General features: G+C 39.1%; 1 protein-coding gene and 1 pseudogene across 1 annotated transcript in view; one reads left to right on the top strand and one right to left on the bottom strand.

The window, feature by feature from the left end:
* CPQ (carboxypeptidase Q) overlaps positions 1–19,870 on the top strand; it is a 577,066-nt gene that overhangs the window by 540,904 nt on the left and 16,292 nt on the right. The gene's annotated exons all lie outside the window — the stretch shown is intronic.
* On the bottom strand, positions 3,833–7,712 carry LOC102810819 (annotated as a pseudogene).

Raw genomic sequence — 19,870 nt, 5'->3', positions numbered from 1 at the left:
CACCTGTGGTGTAAGTGAAGCCCCTTGGCAGGAACCCCAACTCTTTGAGGAACAAAGCGACCTTTAAGAAACTTGGATTCTAATGGAACCAACAGAAACTCTTTTCCCCAAAGCTGGGAAATCCAGAGCAGGTCTTCTCAGCTAGCCCAAAGTTGTAACACCAGCATTGTCCAAGGCAGGTGGAAATGGTAGGAGGCCTAAGAAAAATTGCAGGAAAGTGTCCTTTGGAAAAAGACCTCAGAACTGGAGTCTGGACACTTGGCACAATCTCTTGGGCTTGCTGTGTACACTGTGTGTTCAGCGGCATGTTCAGCTGAGTCCAGGGTTCAGTGATCACCAGTGGTCTGCGGACTTATCTGTTACTTGTTGTACTGTGATGACTTGCATGTTGCTGTGATGCTGGACACTCTACCACCAGTATTTAAAATACCAGCAGGGCCACCCATTGTGGACAGGTTTCCTCAGAGCTTCCAGACTAAGATAGACTAGGAAGAAGGGATCGACAGTCCATTTCTGAGGGATTCGTCTTTGAAAACCTTATGAATAGTAGTTGAACATTGTCTGACACAGTGCCAGAAAATGAGCCCCTCAGGGTAGAAGGCATTCAAAATACGACTGGGAAAGAGCTTCCTCCTCAAAGTAGACCTTAATGATGTGGAGGGAGCTAAGTTCTTGGGACCTTCATTTGTTGATGGGGCACAACTCAAAAATGAGAAGAAACAATGAGAAGGCAGATTGCACCAGACCCCCAATGAGATACATTGATATAACATGGGCTCAAACAGAACAGTTGTGAGGATGATGCAGAACCAGGCAGTGTTTCATTCTGTTGTACGTGCAGGATCTCTTTGAATTGGAACCAACTTGACGGTACCCCACAACAACAGTAACTTGCAAATAATTTCCCATGCTGAGCACTGATTTCTGCAAAGCCCTCTCAGATGCCTTCTGTGATGGTTGGAGCTAAGCCCTCACTGTTTATATGTTTCTTAGGTTAAGTGATAGATTATATAATTTTCACCAATGAGTGGGAAATGTCATAATAATAATCCAAAGTGATTTATATTTATCGTTAGGCTGTTTTTCACATATACATATATATGTGTGTGTATCACTGTAAGATAGGCACTGGACTGCTAACCATAAGATTGATGGTTCAAACCTATCAGCCATTCCTTGAAACCCTATGTTGTTGTTGTTAAGTGCCGTCGACTCAGTTCTGACCCATAGAGACCCTGTACAGGGTTTCCAAGGGTGTAAATCTTTACGGGAGTAGAAAGCCTCATCTTTCTCCCGCGGAGCGGCTGGTAGTTTCGAACTGCTGACCTTAAGGTTCGCAGCCTGATTCGTAACCACTACGCTACCAGAGCTCCTATAGAGGGTCACTATGAGTCAGAACTGACTTGATGACACACTCAACAACCAAAACAACATAGAAAGAGAGAGGGAGATACCTTGATATTTTAATGTAGTTGGATTTGGTTTTGTACAAATGCATGTAACCCTTTATGCTGTACAATCCTGTTTTTATCTCCCTGTTCTAGGAGAGAATCATTACCTTCAGGGATAGATTATTGTTATTCAGAAACTATCGTTACTCATACCAGTATACCTAGGACTTTTCCAGTTGTGGTACTAAAGGTCCGATATCCCAGGAAACCCTTTAATCCCAGACAAACTAGGAGAGGTGGTCACTTTATTGCCTATCACTAGGAGAGGTGGTCACCCTATTGCCTATTTTGTGTATTTTGTATATTCTGATAGAGCTAGAAGAGACCCCAGAAATCATGCTGATTCCTACATACTCATTTTGAAGGACTAGCTAAAGCCAACACGTTCTCTTTATTAATGTGTATCCCTTCTGTTTCCCATATTTTCTTGGTTGGGGGCAGATAACTAAGTGCTAGGTTTCAATGTGTTATCTTCAGATTGAATTGGAGACTAAAAGTAAGAATCTATCATCTAGATTGAGATTTGAACATTAAATATACAAAAATGATTAATTCTATATCTGGAAGTCATTTTGTACATCAAAGAGACGATATATATTAAAAAAAGTTGAAAGAATGAATCCAAGGGGGCTTCAAAAGTTCATGGAAAATGGAATTAAAAGACAATGAAAATTTTCCATGAACTTTTTTAAGCCCCCACATACAACAGACATACTAGTATTGTATCTAGTTATAAGTTTTTTCTTCCTGGAACATTTGCACATTAATGTGAAGGGATAGAAGGCCAGCCCAGAAACCAACATACAGTGAAGGATTCAAGTCCTGGCTCAGGCACTGACCCCAGAGAAGTCACTAAAGTCCCCCAGGTCCTTGGGTTTTCTACTCTGAAAATGAAAGTGTGGTAATAATTTCCTATGGAACAAGTTGCTGTCAAGTCATTTCCAACTCATAGCAACCCTAAGTAGAATTTCCAAGGAGGAGCTAGTGGGTTTGAACCACTGACCTTGCAGTTAGCAGTCCAGCAGGGAATAGATATTAAAGTCAGGAGACACGTATTATAGTCTTCACTTTTCATTTACAACCATGTGGGCTTAGACATGTTAGTTAGCCTCTTAGTTTCCCACATATTAAATAGAAAGTCATTAACAATGGGGTTCTTGTGAACATCAAGTGATAATATAAGAAACAAGTTGTGATTGGTGTTAGGCACCATCTAGTCAGTTCTGACTAATAGTGACCCTATTCACAAAAGAACGAAACACTACCCTCCTCACAAGTGTTACGCTTGAGCCCATTGTTGCTGCCACTTTGTCAATCCATCTCATTGGGGGGTCTTCCTCTTTTTTTGCCAGTACTCCACTTTACCAAGAATGATGTCCTTCTTCAGGGACCGATAACATGTCCGAATATGAGAGATGAAGTCTCACTCTCCTGGCCTCTAAGTAGCATTCTGGCTATACTTCTCCAAGACAGATTTGTTTCTATGTTTAGTTGTCCATGGTACTTTAAATATTCTTCTCCGACACCATAACCCAAATGCATCAATTTTTTTGTGGTCTTCCTTAAATGTCACTCAACCTTCACATGCATATGAGACTATTGAAAATACCATGAGTTGGGACAGGCTCACCTTAGTCCTCAAACTAAATTTGCTCTTTAAAGAGGTCTTTTCATTTTAAAGAGATTTAAAGAAATCTCTTTCATTTTAAAGAGATCTGCAAATCTTCTGCAGCAGATTTGCCTAATGCAAAATGTCATTTGATTCCTTGACTGCTGCTTCCATGAATGTTGATTTTGGATCCAAACAAAATGAAGTCTTTGACAACTTCAGTCTTTTCTGCATTTATCATGATGCTATTTATTGGTCCAGTTGTGAGGATTTCTCTTTTCCTTACATTGAATGAAGTACAATCTATATTGAACCGACTCAATGACACCTAACAATCCATATTGAATGTTATGGTCTGTGATCTTTACCAGTAAGTATTTTAAGTCTACTTTGCTTTCAGCAAGCCAGGTTGTAACATTTGCATGTTGTTGTTGTTATGAGCCATGGAGTCAGTTCTGACTCACAGTGGCCCTGTACAGGATTTCCGAGGCTATAAATCTTTACGGGAGCAGAAAGCCTCATCTTTCTCCCATGGAACAGCTGGTAGTCCATCAATTACCAGAGCCTTAATCTTTGCCAAAACATTCAATGCACCTTGGACTTCTTCCTTCAATACCATTAGCTCTTGATACGTTACCTTTTGAAATGGTTAAACATCAACCATTTCTTTTTGGTAAAGACTGTGTGTATTCCTTCTATCTTCTTCTTCTTTTTTTTTTTTTTTTTTCGTATTGAAAAAATTTATATTTAGAATTAGCCAGCTGGACTCAGTTTAGATGATCCCAATTTTGTTGGCAACATAGTTAGGAGCCAGTCGAACATATGCTTTCTTTTCTCCATCAGGCCTGATTAAGGTGTTGACCTTGGCTACATCAATGTCATAGAGCTTCTTCACAGCCTGTTTGATCTTCACATGCCTGTTGGCCATGACATCCACAATGAACACAAGTGTGTTATTATCTTCAATCTCCTTCATGGCTGACTCAGTAGTCAGAGGGAACTTGATGATGGCATAGTGGTCAAGCTTGTTTCTCCTGGGGGTGCTCTTCCAAGGATATTTGGGTTGCTTCTGGAGCCTCAATATCTTAGACTGCTGGAAGGCGGGTAGCGTGTGGATCTTCTTTGTGTGTGTGTGGCTGTGGACACCTTTCAGCACTACCTTCTTGGCCTTCAACACCTTTGCTTTGGCTTAAGATTTGGGAGGCAGGGACTTCTTCACTTTTGGTGCATCTTCATTAAAAAGTTTCTCTCTATCTTCTTTTGATGCTTTCTGCATCATTCAATATTTTGCCCATAGAATTTCATATTGCAAATTGAGGCTTGAATTTTTTTCTTCAGTTGGATAAATGCTGAGTGTGTTCTTCCCTTTTATTTTTCTAACTCAGGACTTTTCACTATTTCACTTGACCATTTCAAGAACGATGTGATGTATTAGATACTGCTAACTGAAGACCAGAGGAGTTGTAGGATGGTATCAAGAACACCATACAGGAAGAAAGAAAAAGGTCATTAAAAAGGGAGAGAGACAGGAAAGAAAGAGAAGACCAAAAATTATGTCAGAAGAGACTCTAAAATTTGCTGTAAGTGTAGAGACTCTAAAATGGAAGACACAAGGAGGCAAAAGAACTGAACAGAAAATTTTAAAGTGCAGCTTGAGAAGACAGTCAAGTGTAAGAAACAAGTTCCAATGTCAGATTGGCTGTCTTGCAGTAATCCCTATATCTAAAGGTAGTATTGAGCACCATGATTTAATGTGGAGTGTACTACATGCTACCAAGGCTTAGCAAACTACAGCCCACAGGCCAATCTACTTTTGCTTAATATTTATATATATATATATATCAGAGTTAGTCATGCTAATTCCTTTGTTTATTGTCTATGACTCCTGTGGCACAGGTAGTTCTGGTGTGGCACTGTAGGATAAGCAGTGGACTCCTAACCACAAGGTCAGTGATCTTGCTCCTAAGAATCCCTATACATGATCACTATGAGTCAGAACCTACTTGACAGCACTTAACAACAACAACAACATGTGGTTCAGTGAATTATTTAATGTCTCTTCTAGCCATAGTCTTAGCAAACTGCCACCAAATGACTTTTTACTGATGGGTCTGGGTAAGAAAAGGTAGGGGAAGATGCTGATGGAGTAGATGATTCATTGTGAGTGATTGTTAACAGGGCTAATTGGGATTGGTCAATTTTGCCATCCTGCTGGATATAAAATCAGCCATCTCAGAGTGGGGAGGGAAGGGAGCTCTCTATCATCAAGGGAGATGAGCCAGGAGTGGAAGATGTGCATTGAACTTCCTTGACCCAAGGATAGAAAGCTATGACACCAGAGGAGTAGCAGAGAAGCAGCAACAGCAGAACCAGGAGCCAGAGCATCAGACAGAGCAAGTAAAGCTGAGAGTCTTTGGGCAGGAGGCGTGCTTGCAGAGTGGGCTGCCTCGAGAAAGTTAATTAAGGAGCTAGGTTTGCTGACCCACAAACTAGAGCCATTTGCCTTCAGACTGAAGCTTATAGCAGAATGGAGTGTCTTTTGGGCATTTATCAGCAGTTCTAAAAGAGCTTTGTAACATTGCCTGAGCAGGGCAGAGGACAGACCAAGGGCCAGACAGAGGCCTGCTGTATGTACGGCTGAGGAAAGGCTGTCCTAACTACAAGAACTATCCCCTGATCATGTCTGACCCTGCATTGTAACCTGTTAACTTACTAATAGATCTCATAAATGTGAGTGTGGTGTCAGTGTTCTGTGTGACCACTGCGCTGCATTATTGAAACTAGCACAGTTAAGTGCTACAGAAGGAATGCTTGGTGCCATGGTTGTAAGCTGCAACAGTGGAGATTAGTAGTTGTGGTAGAAACTTTTGTCCAAACCTAAAATGTTTAATCTTGAGTCCTTTACAAAATTAGTTTGCCAATCCTGATCTAGCAGAAATGGACTGTTGTTTCAAGGTTCTAGATACTCATAGATTCCACATTATAGTTGTTGTTGTTGTCAGGTGCCATCGAGTTGGAACCGACTCATAGCGACCCCACAGCAGAACGAAACAATGTCAAAAAAAAAAAAAAAGGTTTACTCTCTCTGGTTCTGTTTCTAATACTATTAAAAGAGGGTAATACAAACCCAGCCTTCACAGAAATGTTATTATTATAGATAAGAATAGCATAGATGAGAAAATAAACCCTGGCCTTATATGTAAGAAAGATGAATTTAAATTCATAAGGTAGAGGCTGTCAGGTGAGTCAGAAATGATGACTGATATTTTATTACTTTCTGATACTAGTTATCTTAAGAACACCACTGGGAGGTTACTTAGATTAGTAATAGCTTAAGGAGCTCTGGTAGCGTAGTGGTTACGAATCGGGCTGCGAACCTAAAGGTCAGCGGTTCGAAACTCTCAGGCGCTCCGCGGGAGAAAGATAAGGCTTTCTACTCCCGTAAGGATTTACACCCTCGGAAACCCTGTACAGGGTCGCTATGGGTCGGAACCGACTCGACGGCACGTAACAACAACAACAACATTACAAGGTTGTGTTCTTTCACCATACTTATTCTATCTGTATGTTGAGCAAATAATCTGGATTATATGAAGAAAAACGTGGCATCAGGATTGGAGGAAGACTCGTTAAAAACCTGCGATATGCAGATGATACAACCTTGCTTGCTGAAAGTGAAGAGGACTTACAATATTTACTGATAAAATCAAAGATCACAGCCTTTGGTATGGATTGCATCTCAATGTAAAGAAAACAAAATTCCTCACCCCTGGAACAATAAACAACATTCTTATCAACAGAGAAAAGATTGAAGTTGTCAAGGACTTCTTTCTTCTTGAGTCAACACTCATGGGAGCGGCAGTCAGGAAATCAAATGACATATAGCATTAGGCAAATCTTCTGCATAAGACCTTTTTAAAGTGTTGAAGAGCAAAGATGTCAGCTTGAGGGTCAGAGAAAAAGAGGAAGACCCACAGCAAAATGGATTGGCAAAGTGGCAGCATCAATGGGCTCGAGTGTGGCAACAGTTGTGAGGTTGGCCCAGGACCGGGCAGTGTTTCATTCTGTTGTGCATAGGGTCGCTATTAGTTGGTACCGACTCTATGGCACCTAACAACAACAAAAAACAACAACAACAACCATGGTACTATATCAAAAGCTGAAACAATACATAAGAATATAGTTTAATCACAATATCCAGTAAGAAGTGTGCATTTTAATTGCTTCTTTACCCTTTTATCCTCTGAAGGCTGTCATTAAGCATTTATAAGACATCTCTATAAATGATCAGACCAACATCTCTGCCAGGGTCTTCTGACAGTTGGCCGGTTTAGTTCAGGATCACAGCAGAGGGGCCTTGGAGGAACAGGGAGAAGAATTCCTCTGCTGACAGCAGAACAGTGGTGGTGGTAGCACATGGGCTGGTTTGCAGAGCAAATACCAAAGCTATTTGTCTATGTTAAATCTTAAATTTATATTTGAGTCTTGGACACATGGCAGATAGCAGGCTGGTTAAGCACATACATAAGTGATTAACAAACCTTTGCCTAACACATGTCAATATTGGAACCTTCTCTTACTCGGTAACTCCTCAAAGTTCCAGGGGTGATCACCTGAAAGGAGCAGCTCTTTGTGTGACTGAAAGCAGCCATCTAGGGAAGTCAAGCCTGGATAGTGACAATAACACTGACCCATTTACAGACCCTACATTCACAACTCCAGATTTATGGCTTAGATAAACTAGTAGGCAATCATTTGCTCTATAAAAGGTTTCTTCATTTTACAAGCAGATTCACTGCCATGTTTCCTTACTGATCTCTTGCCTCTGGTGCAGTTTCAATAAAATCCGGCTGTTAGAATGCAGTACACATATGCTTAGATTTTAAGATGTGGCTTTTGTCAAAATCGTTTGTTCTCAGCCCAGGAACTTAATGTTACTTGCTATTTATGATACGCTGGAGAGATGGTTTGCATGCTTCTTCAAAATGACAACAGTGAAATGAACTTATGTTATTCCATTGACTAATTCTCTACCTGATTATCTGCCTGAGGTTTCACAAGAGAAAGAGAAAAATTAGAAAAGGAAGAATGAAAGATTACTCATACAGGAATAAGTAAACTGGACTTTTGATGAAAAGACAAAATGTTGTTAATAATAACTACCATATTTAGCTACCATATTTATTCAGTCTGTACTCTGAACAAACAATCTAACAAACTGGATAATATGACGAAGAATGTGGCATCAGGATTAGAGTAAATCTCATTAACAACTTGCAATAGTCAGATGTTACAACCATGCTTGCTGAAAGCAAAGAAGACTTAAAATAATTACTGCTGAAAATTAAACATGGGCTGCACCTCAATGTAAAGAAAATACTTACCACAAAAATCATTATCACTGGATCAGTAAATAACAACATGATAAATGTAGAAAAGATTGAAGTTGTCGAAGACTTGGTTTTGCTTGGATCCACTATTAACACTCATGGAAGCAGCAGTCAAGAAATGAAACGACGTATTGCATTAGGCAAATCTGCTGCACAAGACCTGCTCAAAGTGATCAAGAGCAAAGTTGTCAATTTGAGGACTAAGGTGTGCCTGACTCAAGTTATGGTATTTTCAAAAGCCTCATATGCTTGTGAAAGTTGGACAATGAATAAAGAAGACCACAGAAGAATTGATGAATTTGAGTTATGGTGTTGGAGAAGACTATTAACAAATACCATGTACTGCCACAAGAACAAACATATTTGTGTTGGAAGAAGTATAGCCAGAATGCTGCTTAAAAACCAGCATGGCAAGACTTCATCTTTCATACTTCAGATGTATTATCAGGAGGGATCAAGTACCTGGAGAAGGACATCATACTTGGTAAAGTAGAAGGGCATCGAAAAAGAGGGACACCCCCTAACAAGATGGATTGGCACAATGGCAGCAGCAATGGACTCAAACATAACAATTGTGAGGCCGGTACAGGTCTGGGCATCCTCTATTGTGCTCAGGGTCTCTGTGAGTCAGAACCAGCTTACTAGATCCTATCAACAAGATAAGGGTTCACCACTTGCCTGTCAGTTTGTCATACAGCGGTGGCTTGGAAGCTATGTCACTAGTATTTCAAACACCAGAAAGTTCACCTAGGGTAGACAGATTCTAGAAGAGCTTCCAGACTAAAGTAGACTAGGAAGGAAAGATCTAATGAACTACTTCTGGAAAAATGGCAGGAGAAAACCTTATGAATAGCACCAAAACATTACTTGATACAGTGCTGGAAGATGAGCCCCTTGGATTAGAAGGCACTCAAAATATGACAAGGGAAGAGCTGCATCATCAAATTAAGAGTTGACTTTAATGACGGGGATGGAGTTGACCTTTGTTGTTGTTGTTAGGTGCCATTGAATCGGTACCAACCTATAGTGACCTTATGCACAGCAGAATGAAACACTGCCTGATCCTGGACCAACCTCACCACTGTTGCCACACTTGAGTCCATTGATGCTGCCACCTGGCTGATCAATCTTGTTAGGGGTCTTCCTCTCTTTCTCTGACCATCCACCTTACCAAACATGATACCTTTCTCCAGCGATTGGTCCCTCCTGACAGTATGTCCGAAGTATGAGAGACGAAGTTTGGCCATCCTGGCCTTCAAGGAGCACTCTGGCTGCACTTCTTCCAACACAGATTTGTTGGTTCTTTTGTGAGCCCATGGCACTTTCAATATTCTCCTCCAACACCATAACTCAAAAGCATCAATTCTTCTATGGTCTTCTTTATTCACTGCCCATCTTTTGCATGCATCTGAAGTTATTGAAAATACCATAGCTTGGGTCAGGTGCACCTGAGTCCTCAAGCTGACATCTTTACTCTTCAACACTTTAAAAAGGTCTTGTGCAGCAGATTTGCCTAAAGCAATATGTCATTTGATTTCTTAACTGCTGCTTCCGTGAGTGTTAATAGTTGATCCAAGAAGAATGAAGTCCTTGATAACTTCAGTCTTTTCTCTGTTGATAAGAATGTTGTTTATTGGTACAGTGGTGAGGATTTTGTTTTCTTTACATTGAGATACAATCCATAATGAAGGCTGTGGTCTTTGATCTTCCATCAGTAAATATTTTAAGTCTTCTTCACTTTCAGCAAGCATATTACAGGTTGTTAATCTGTATATCACAGGTTGTTAATGAGTCTTCCTCTAATCCTGATGCCACATTTTTCTTCATATAACCCAGCTTCTTGGATTATTTGCTCAGCATACAGGTTGAATAAGTACGGTGAATGAATACAACCCTGTCACACACCTTTCTTAATTTTAAACCATTCAGTGTTCCCATGTTCTGTTCGAACAACTGCCTAATGGTCCATGTACAGGTTCCTCATGAGCACAATTAAGTGTTCCAAAATACTCATACTTTGCAATGTTGTCCATAGCTTGTCATAATCCACACAATCGAAAGCCTTTGTGTAGTCAATAAAATACAGATAAACATCTTTCTAATATTCTCTGCTTTCACCCAAGATTCATCAGACATCAGCAATGATATCCCTCATTCCCCGGTCTCTTTTGAATCTGTCTTGAACCTCTGGAAGTTCTCTGTCAATGTATGCTTGTCGTCGTTTCTGTATTACTTTCAGTAAAATTTACTCACGTGGGGCATCAAAGATATTGTCTGATGATTTTCGCTTTTCGTTGGGTCACCTCTCTTTGGCATGGGCACAAATACAGATCTCTTCCAATAAGTTAGCCTGATTGTTGTCTTCCAAATTTCTTGGCAGAGATGAATGAGTGCCTCCTGTGCTACCTCACTTTCTTGAAAGATTTCAATTTTTATTCCATCAGTTCCTGGTGCCTTGTTCTTTGCCAAATCCTTCAATGCACCTTGGACTTCTTTCAATATCACTGGCTCTTAATCATATGCTATCTCTTCTAATGGTTGAACATCAACCATATTCTTTTGGTACAAGTAACTCTGTGTATTCCTTCCATCTTCTCTTGATGCTTTCTGCATCATTCAATAATTTGCCCAGAGAATCCTTCAATAACGAAAATCGAGGCTTGATTTTTTTCTTTAGTTCCCCCAGCTTGAGAAATGCTGAGCATGTTCTTCCTTTTTGGCTTTCTGACTTCAGATCTTTGTACATTTTGTTGTAATATTTGGGTTTATCTTCTTAAGCTGATCTTTGAAATTCTCTGTTCAGTTCTTGTACCTCCTGATTTCTTCCATTTGCTTTAGAATCTCTACACTGGAGAGCAAGTTTTACCATCTATTCTGACATCCATTTTGACCGTTTCCTTCTTTTAGTCTTCTTAATGACTTTTTGCTTTCTACCTGTATGATGTTCTTGATGTCATCCCACAAACTCTTCTGGTCTTCGGTCTTTAGTGTTTAATGTATCAAATCTTTTCTTCAGATGATCTCTTAATTTGGATGGGATATATTCAAGGTCATACATATTTTGGCTCTCATGGACTTGTTTCATTTTGTTCAGCTTCAGTTTGAATTTGCATATGAGCAATTGATGGTCTGTTCCACAATCTGCCCCTGGCCTTGTTTTCACTGATGATATGGAGCTTTTCCATCATCTCTTTCCACAGATATAGTCAATTTGATTTCTATGTATTCCATCTAGCAAGGTCCATGTGTATAGTCATCTCTTATACTGTCTAAAGAAGATATTTGAAATGAACAAATCACTGATTTTGCAGAATTCTATCATGTGTTCTCCAGCATCATTTCTATCGAGTCCATATTTTCCAACTACTGATCCTTCCTCTTTGTTCCCAACCTTTGCATTACAATCACTAGTAATGACCAATACATCTTGATTGCATGTTTGATTGATTTCAGAGTGAAGAAGTTGGTAGAATTCTTCTATTTCATCCTCACTGGCTTTAGTGGTTGGTGCGTAAATTTGAATAATAGTTGTATTAACTGGTCTTCCCTATAGGTGCATGGATATTATCCTATCACAGAGAGTGTTGTACTTCATGACTGATCTGGATAAGTTTTTTCGACAGTGAATGCAACACCATTCCTCTTCAATTTGTGATTCCCAGCATAGTAAACCATGTGGTTGTCAGATTAAAAATGGCCAATACCAGTCCATTTCAGATCACTAATGCCTAAGATATCAATGTCTATGCGTTTCATTTCATTTTTGAGAATTTCTAATTTTCCTTGATTCATACTTCATATGTTCCACATTCCGATTATTAATGGATGTTTATAGCTGTTTCTCTTCATTTTGAGTTGTGCCCCATCAGCAAATGACGGTCCCATGGGCTTTACTCCCACAGGCTTTACTCCATTTGCGTCATCATGGTCAACTCTTCTTGGAGGAGGCAGCTCTTCCTCAGTCGCATTTTGAGGGCCTTCCAACCTGTGGGGATCATTTTCTGGCACTATATCTGATAGTGTTTCTCTGTTGTTCATAAGGTTTTCAGTGACTAAACATTCGGAAGTAGTTCGTTACTCCTTCTTCCTAGTCTGTCTTCGTCTGGAAGTGCATCTGAAACCTGTCCACCATGGGTGACCCTGCTGGTATTTAAACTATGGGTGGCATAGCTTCCAGAATCACAGCAACTCACAAGCCACCACAGTACAACAAACTGGCAGATGTGTGGTGGAGTAGACCTCTAAGGACCTTTATTTGCTGGTAAAAATAAGAAGAAACAACTGCAAACCACCATTAATAACCTAACTCAGTGCTACCTAACAATAACAACCATATTGAATAGGAACTCTGGTAGTGTAATGGGTTACACGCTGGGTTGATAACCTCAAGGCCAGCAGTTCAAATCTACCAGCTGCTCCATAAGAGAAAGATGAGGCTTTCTGCTCCTATAAAGATGTACAGCTTCAGAGACCCTAGATAAGGGCGCTAAGTCCATTGTACACCACCACTACCACCATTATATTGAGAATGACTCTGTACCAAGAAGCATTCTAACTATTTTATTTGCATTAACTGAAGTTTAAACAAGCCTAAAAAGTAGGTACAATTCTTTCTGTATTGTAGATGAGGAAATAAGGGCACACAGAAGTAAAATATTCTGCTCTAGACCACCAGCTGGTAAGTGAAGAGCCAGGATTCAAACTCAGTAAGGCTAACTCTACAAAATAACTCTGCTATTTTGTCAACTAAAATAGCTGTAAGGTACTGAAACATAGGGTCAAGTCCAGCATATAACATGTTTTCTACCTTGAAGAAGCTATCAAGAATTTCTATAAGAGACTAACTTATCTTAAGACTTGTCCTTTGCCATTAAAAAAAAAAAAAATAGAAAACTGGACAAAATTTATCTAACCCTTGATTTTGTACATTAGACAATAGAAAAGTAAGGACTATGATCCCTGAGATAAAGATAACCCCTATGATTGTCCTGATGATTGTCCCAAGTGTCTACCTGGAAGCCCATTTTAAGGCATAGAGCAGGGAGAAGAAATCCAAGCATAGCAGAATGGGCTCATTAAATTGCATAGACAGTGATTAGAGTTCAGATAGTCTGAAGCCACTAAGATTTGTAGGACAAAATACTAGGGAGAAGGGAGTTAACAAGGGAGAAAAAGAGTTCCCAGGATGTGAATATTGGTTCCTTTGATTCTTTTGCTGAATATTAGCTGAGCATGCATAGGATGAAATTCCACGAGATTTAGCAAAGAACAAGTATCAACGAGCTGTAGGCTGAACAATTCCCAGAGCCCACAAAGGCTGGGAAAAGTTGAGTTCTGATCAACAAAATGGAGAGAACATGCTGGCAATGTGGCATATTCAGTAAATGCCTTAGAAGGGTCACACTTTAATAGTAGGCCTATAGCTTCTGGCAAGATAGTAAGCTGGGCTTCCCCTGCACTGACTCTCTACAACAAAGAAAAGATTTAAAAGCCCCAGCCCCAGGTGAGCTACAGCCCCAAGTGAACTACCACCTAGGTGAACTACGACCCTGGGTGGGCTAAGATGGCCCTGGGTGAGATACCATCCAGGAGAAGGCCTGATATCCAAGCAAAAGAAGAATTATGGACGCATATTCAGAACTTCACACCTGAAGATACAGACTTGATCCCAGCAAAGAGTTTGGGATGGGAAGTGGGGAGACTGTGTGCCACTGTTACTTTGAAATGGTGAATTATATAATTGTTAAAATGAACAAACAAAAAAGAAACAATCTATGATGTTTACGAGGTAGGGAGAGGAGAGTGGGACGGAGGGAAAATTATTCATGGGCAGACACAAGTTGATACAGATGACAGGGCAGACAACATACAGCAAAAGGGAGGTTAGCAGAAGAAAGATGAAAATGGGTAGGAGACACAGGAGGAATGTAATAGTTAAGTGACTAGAGGTAAATGCTGTTAACTATTGGTATATAGAGGGGACTACAACTATGTAATGAAGCAAAATGTATGATTTGTTCAATGTAAAATCCATGATCTGCTCTGTAAACCTTCACTCAATTCAAAATAAAAAGTTTAAAAAAAAAAACAAAAATCTTAGGACTAAAGTAACCCTTATATGAAAATTACTCGAGACTCACTTTAACAAAACTTAAAAAAAAACGAGTTTTGAAAGGAGCAAGCACATAAAAGTCAAAATAGTCTTTAATACTTTTTAAAAGAAGACAAGAAATGCAGATAATTAACAGTATAAATTTTTAAGTATCCATCATCCAATAAAAACTAACTAGACAGGTAAAGAAGCAAGAAAATGTTTCTATGTGTCTCTGAGTCTGTTCTGACTCATTGTGGCCCTGAATAGGGTTTCTAGGCTATAAATCTTCTCTTGCAGAGTGCCTGGTGGATTCAAACTGCTGACCTTGTGGTTAGCAGCCCAACATATAACCCACTGTTCTACCAGCACCCCTCATTACTCATCCTGTTAAGTGCTGTCCAGTCAGTACTGATTCACAGCAACCCAGTATAGGGTTTCCAAGGCTTTAAATCTTTGTGTGAGCAGAAAGCTTCATCTTTCTCCCTCAGAGCAGCTGGTGGGCTCGAACCATGGACCTTGTGGCTCGCAGTCCAGTGCTTATTGTATAAAGCCATACAGCAGAATGGATAGTACCAAATAAAGTAGCGCTAGTGGTTGTATGCCACCGACTCGGTTCTGACTCACTGCGACCCTGAATAGGGTTTCTGTGGCTGTAAATCTTTACGGGTACAGAAAGCCTCATCTTTATTCCACGGAGTCACTGGTACATTGAAACTTTTCACCTTGTGGTTAGCAACCCAGTTCATAATCCACTGTGCTATCAGGACTCCTTAAATAAAATAATAGTAAGGTTGAAAACACAAATGGGTAAATTTAATCCAAGAAGATGGTAGATAGAGGTAGGTAGCAAGGAAAAAAATATTTGAAGAATTAATGGTCAAAGTTCTTCAAATTTAATAAAAACTATAAACTACATATCCAAGATGCTCAATAAAAACTAAGCATGATAAATAAGAAAATTATTATAATGAACTTGCCAAAAGCCAGCAATAAAGAAATGTCTAAAAGCTATTCTCTTCCAAAGAGAAAAAAGACATTACATAAAAGGTAAGAATTTTCAGAATAAACAGATTTCTTGTGCAATTTCCTATAGAAGACAATGGAATGATACCTTTAAAGTGCTCAAACAAAACCTGCCATCCTAGAGACTTTAAACACACTAAAATGGCCAAAAGTAAACTGACTGATAATGCCAAGTGTTGGTAAGGATTTGAAGCAAGTGGAACTCTCAGACTTCATTGTTGGGGTGTACATGGTATAACCACTTTGGAAAGCAGATTGACAGTGTCTTATAAAGTAAAACAAACTCTTACCAACAGAACACAGTAATATCACTCCTAGATATTTGCCGAAGAGAAACAAAACCATATGTCCACACAAAGACTTTATGAATATTCACAACAGATTTATTCATAATGGAATTGAAAACAATCCAAATATCCATCTACTGCAAACAAACGTTTTGTATTCATATGATGAAATACTCTTTAACATTAAAAAAAGAAGAAAAATTGCAACACTATGAGTAAATCTCCAAATCATTATATTAAGCAAAAGAAGCCAGTGCAGAAGACTACATATTGTATGATTTGATTCATATGTAGTTCTAGGAGAGGAAAATCTAATCTATGGTGACAGGAATCAAGCAAACCAGTCATTGTCTAAGACTGGGAGTAGAAGGGCCATAAAAATGTATGAGGGTATTGTTGCAGCCATGGAAATGTTCTGCATTTTGCCTGTAGTAGTACTTACACTTGTGTAAACATTTGTCAAAACGTATCAAGTTGTACACTTAAAAATGAATATATTTTATTATAAGTCAATTATATCTAAAATGATGTGCTAAGAGTTTTGTTGAATAAGTAATACTAACACTTATTGTTAACCTAACTGTTTTTGCAGTACTATTACTTATTTTAGTTAATCAAAGAATTGGAAATGTATCATGGACTATTTTGTTCTGGTTGGGCATCACAATTGGAAGTAACCTTTCTGACCCCTGAGTTTTTGCAGAATTTGGGTCTTATGTTCTAGCTATTGATGTGCACATCCTGACTCTTCCAGTAGAGCCTCCTTAAAGGCAGGGGTTTGACACAATTACCACATGCTATATTTAAAACTTTCCACTCAGCTCATTATCTAGGGATAGTTAATGTTGAGTGAATATATTCCTAGACAGAATTTGGGATTAGCTCTTTGTAAAAGTACTGAGTTTCTTATCAGTTGTTGTTAGGTGCCATCAAGTCAGTACTTACTCATAGCGATCCTATGCACAGCAGAACGAAACACTGCCTGATACCTAGGCCAACCTCACTGCCATTGCCACACTTGAGTCCATCATTGCTGCCACTTGGCCAGTCCATTTCATTGGGGGTCTCCCTCTTTTTCTCTGACCCTCCACCTTACCAAACATGATATCCTTCTCCGGTGACTGGTCCCTCCTGACAACATGTCTGAAGTATGAGAGATGATGCCTGGCCATCCTGGTCTCCAAGGAGCACTCAGGCTGCACTTCTTCCAACACAGATTTGTTGGTTCTTTTGTGAGCCCATGGCACTTTCAATATTCTCCTCCAACACCATAACTCAAAAGCATCAATTCTTCTACGGTCTTCCTTATTCACCGTCCAATTTTCGCATGCATATGTGGCTATTGAAAATACCATGGCTTGGGTCAGGCACACCTGAGTCCTAAAGCTGACATCTTTGCTCTTCAACACTTTAAAAAGTTCCTGTGCAGCAGATTTGCCTAATGCAATACGTCATTTGGTTTCTTGACTGCTGCTTCCATGAGTGTTGAGAGTTGATCCAAGAAGAATGAAGTGATAAAAACAGAAAATTGAGAAACTATATATTAAAAATGTTATAAAGTTATTTAAATATTAGATGATCATTGGACAAGATAAATTATTTGACCTTGATATTGTGTAAAACAAAAGCTTCCAAGAGTGTGAAATGATTGTCTACAGAGAGAAGTGATTCTGAGTAAGGAGAGACAGTAAGCATTCTGACAGAGTAGACGGAGTAGGATTCACCTCCAAATCAACAAAGTGGGGTTCATCTCCCAAAAAGATGTACAGTGGGATTGTTGTTGTTGTTGTTAGGTGCCATTGTGTCAATTCTGACTCATAGCAACCCTGTACATGACAGAATGAAACACTGCCCAGTCCTGCTCCATCCTTACGATTGTCATGATGTTAGAGCCCACTGTTGCTGCCACTGTGTCAATCCATCTCCTTGGGAGTTTTCCTCTTTGTTGCTGAATCTCCACTTTTCCAACTCTGATGTCTTTCTCCAGGGACTGGTCCCACCTAACAACATAACCAAGTATAGGAAACACATTGTTACCATCCTTGCTTCTAAGGAGCATTCTGGCTGTACTTCTAACAAGACAGATCTGTCTGCTCATCTGTCAATCCATGATACTTTTCAATATTCTTCTCCAGCACTATAATTTAAGTGCATCAATTCTTTTGCAGTCTTCCTTATACATTTTCCAACTTTCACATGCATATGAGGTGATTAAATATCCCATGGCTTGGGTCAGGCACACCTTAGTCCTCAAACTGACATCTATGTTCTTTAACAATTTAAAAAGTTCTTTTGCAGCAGTTTTCCTAATGCATTTGAATTCTTGGCTGCTAGTTCCATAAGCATTGATTGTGAGTTCAAGCAAAATGAAGTCTTTGACAATTTCAATAATTTCTCAGTATATCATGGTGCTATTTGTTGGTTTTGTCATGATTTTTGTTTTCTTTGCATTGAGGGACAATCCATACTAAAGGCTAGTCTTTGATCTTCATGATCTTCATCAGTAAGTATTTCAAGTCCTCTTCAATTCCAACAAGCAAGGTTGTATCATCTGCATATCTCAGTCTGTTGATAAGTCTTCCTCCAATCCTGATGCCATGTTCTTTTTCATAGAATCCAGCTTCTATTATTTGCTCACCATACACATTGAATAAGTATGATGAAAGGGTACAATCCTGGCACACATATTTCCAGATTTTAAACCATTTAGTAGGCCCTCTTGGTCTATGTACAGGTTCCCCATGAGCACAATAAAGTGTTCTGGAATACCAATTCTTCAAAATGTCATCCATAGTTTGTCATAATCCACACAGGAGAATGCCTTTGCATTATCAATAAAACAAGTAAAGATTTTTCTGGTATTCTCTGCTTTTAGACAAGATCTAGCTGATGTCACCAGTGATATCCCCCATTCCATGTCCTCTACTGAATCTGACTTGAATTTCTGGCAGCTCTCTGCTGAAGTACTGCTGAAAACATTTTTAAATTATCATCAGCAAAATTTTACTTGCATGTGATATCAATGATATTGTTTGATGATTTCCATATTCCATTGGATCACTTTTCTTTGGAATGGGCACAAATATGGAAATTTTTCAATCACTTGGTCAAGTAACTGTCTTCCAAATTTCTTGGCATAAATGAGTGAGTATCTCCAGTGCTTCATCAGTTTGTTGAAATATTTAAATTTATATTCTTTCAATTCCTGGAGTCTTGTTTTTTGCTAATGTATTTAGTGCAGCTTGGACTTCTTTCAACACCATCAGTTCTTGATCATGTCGTACCTCTTGAAATGCTTGAACATCAACCAATTATTTTGGGTACAGTGAAACTGAGTATTCCTTCCATCTTATTTTGATGCTTCTTGCATCATTCAATATTTTTCTCATAGAATTCTCGAGTATTGCAACCTGAGCCTTAATGTTTTTCTTCAGTTCTTTTAGCTTGAGAAATGCTGAGCATGTTCTTCCCTTTCGATTTTCTAACTCTAGGTCTTTGTACATTTTCTTTTAATACATTCCTTTGACTTTGTGAGATGCCCTTTGAAATGTTCTGTTCAGTTCTTTCAGTTCCTCATTTCTTCGAGTTGTTTTAGCTTCTCTACATTCAAGAGCAAGTTTCAGAGTCTCTTCTGACATGCATTTTAGTCTTTTCTTCTTTTCCTGAATTTTTAATGACCTTTTGCTTTCTTCATATATGTTATGAGTTTAATGTTTTCCTACAACTCTTTTGATCTTTAGTCATTAATGTCTATTGCATCAATTCTGTTCTTGAGATGGTCTCTAAATTCAGGTGGGATATATTCAAGGTCATATTTTGGCTCTTATGAACTTGTTTTTATGGTCTTCAGCTTCAGCCTGAACTTACATAAGAGCAATTGGTATTCTGTTCCATAGTCAGCCCGTGACTTTGTTTTGGCTGATGTTATTGAGCTTCACCATCGTTTTTTCCCCACATATGTAGTCAATTTGATTCTTGTGTATTCCATCTGGTGATGTCCACATGTATAGTCACCA

This window comes from Chrysochloris asiatica, unplaced genomic scaffold (assembly GCF_000296735.1).
Source record: "Chrysochloris asiatica unplaced genomic scaffold, ChrAsi1.0 scaffold00031, whole genome shotgun sequence".
Lineage (NCBI taxonomy): Eukaryota > Metazoa > Chordata > Mammalia > Afrosoricida > Chrysochloridae > Chrysochloris > Chrysochloris asiatica.
The sequence above is the reverse complement of the archived record's forward strand: the minus strand, read 5'-3'. Positions and strand labels throughout refer to the sequence as shown.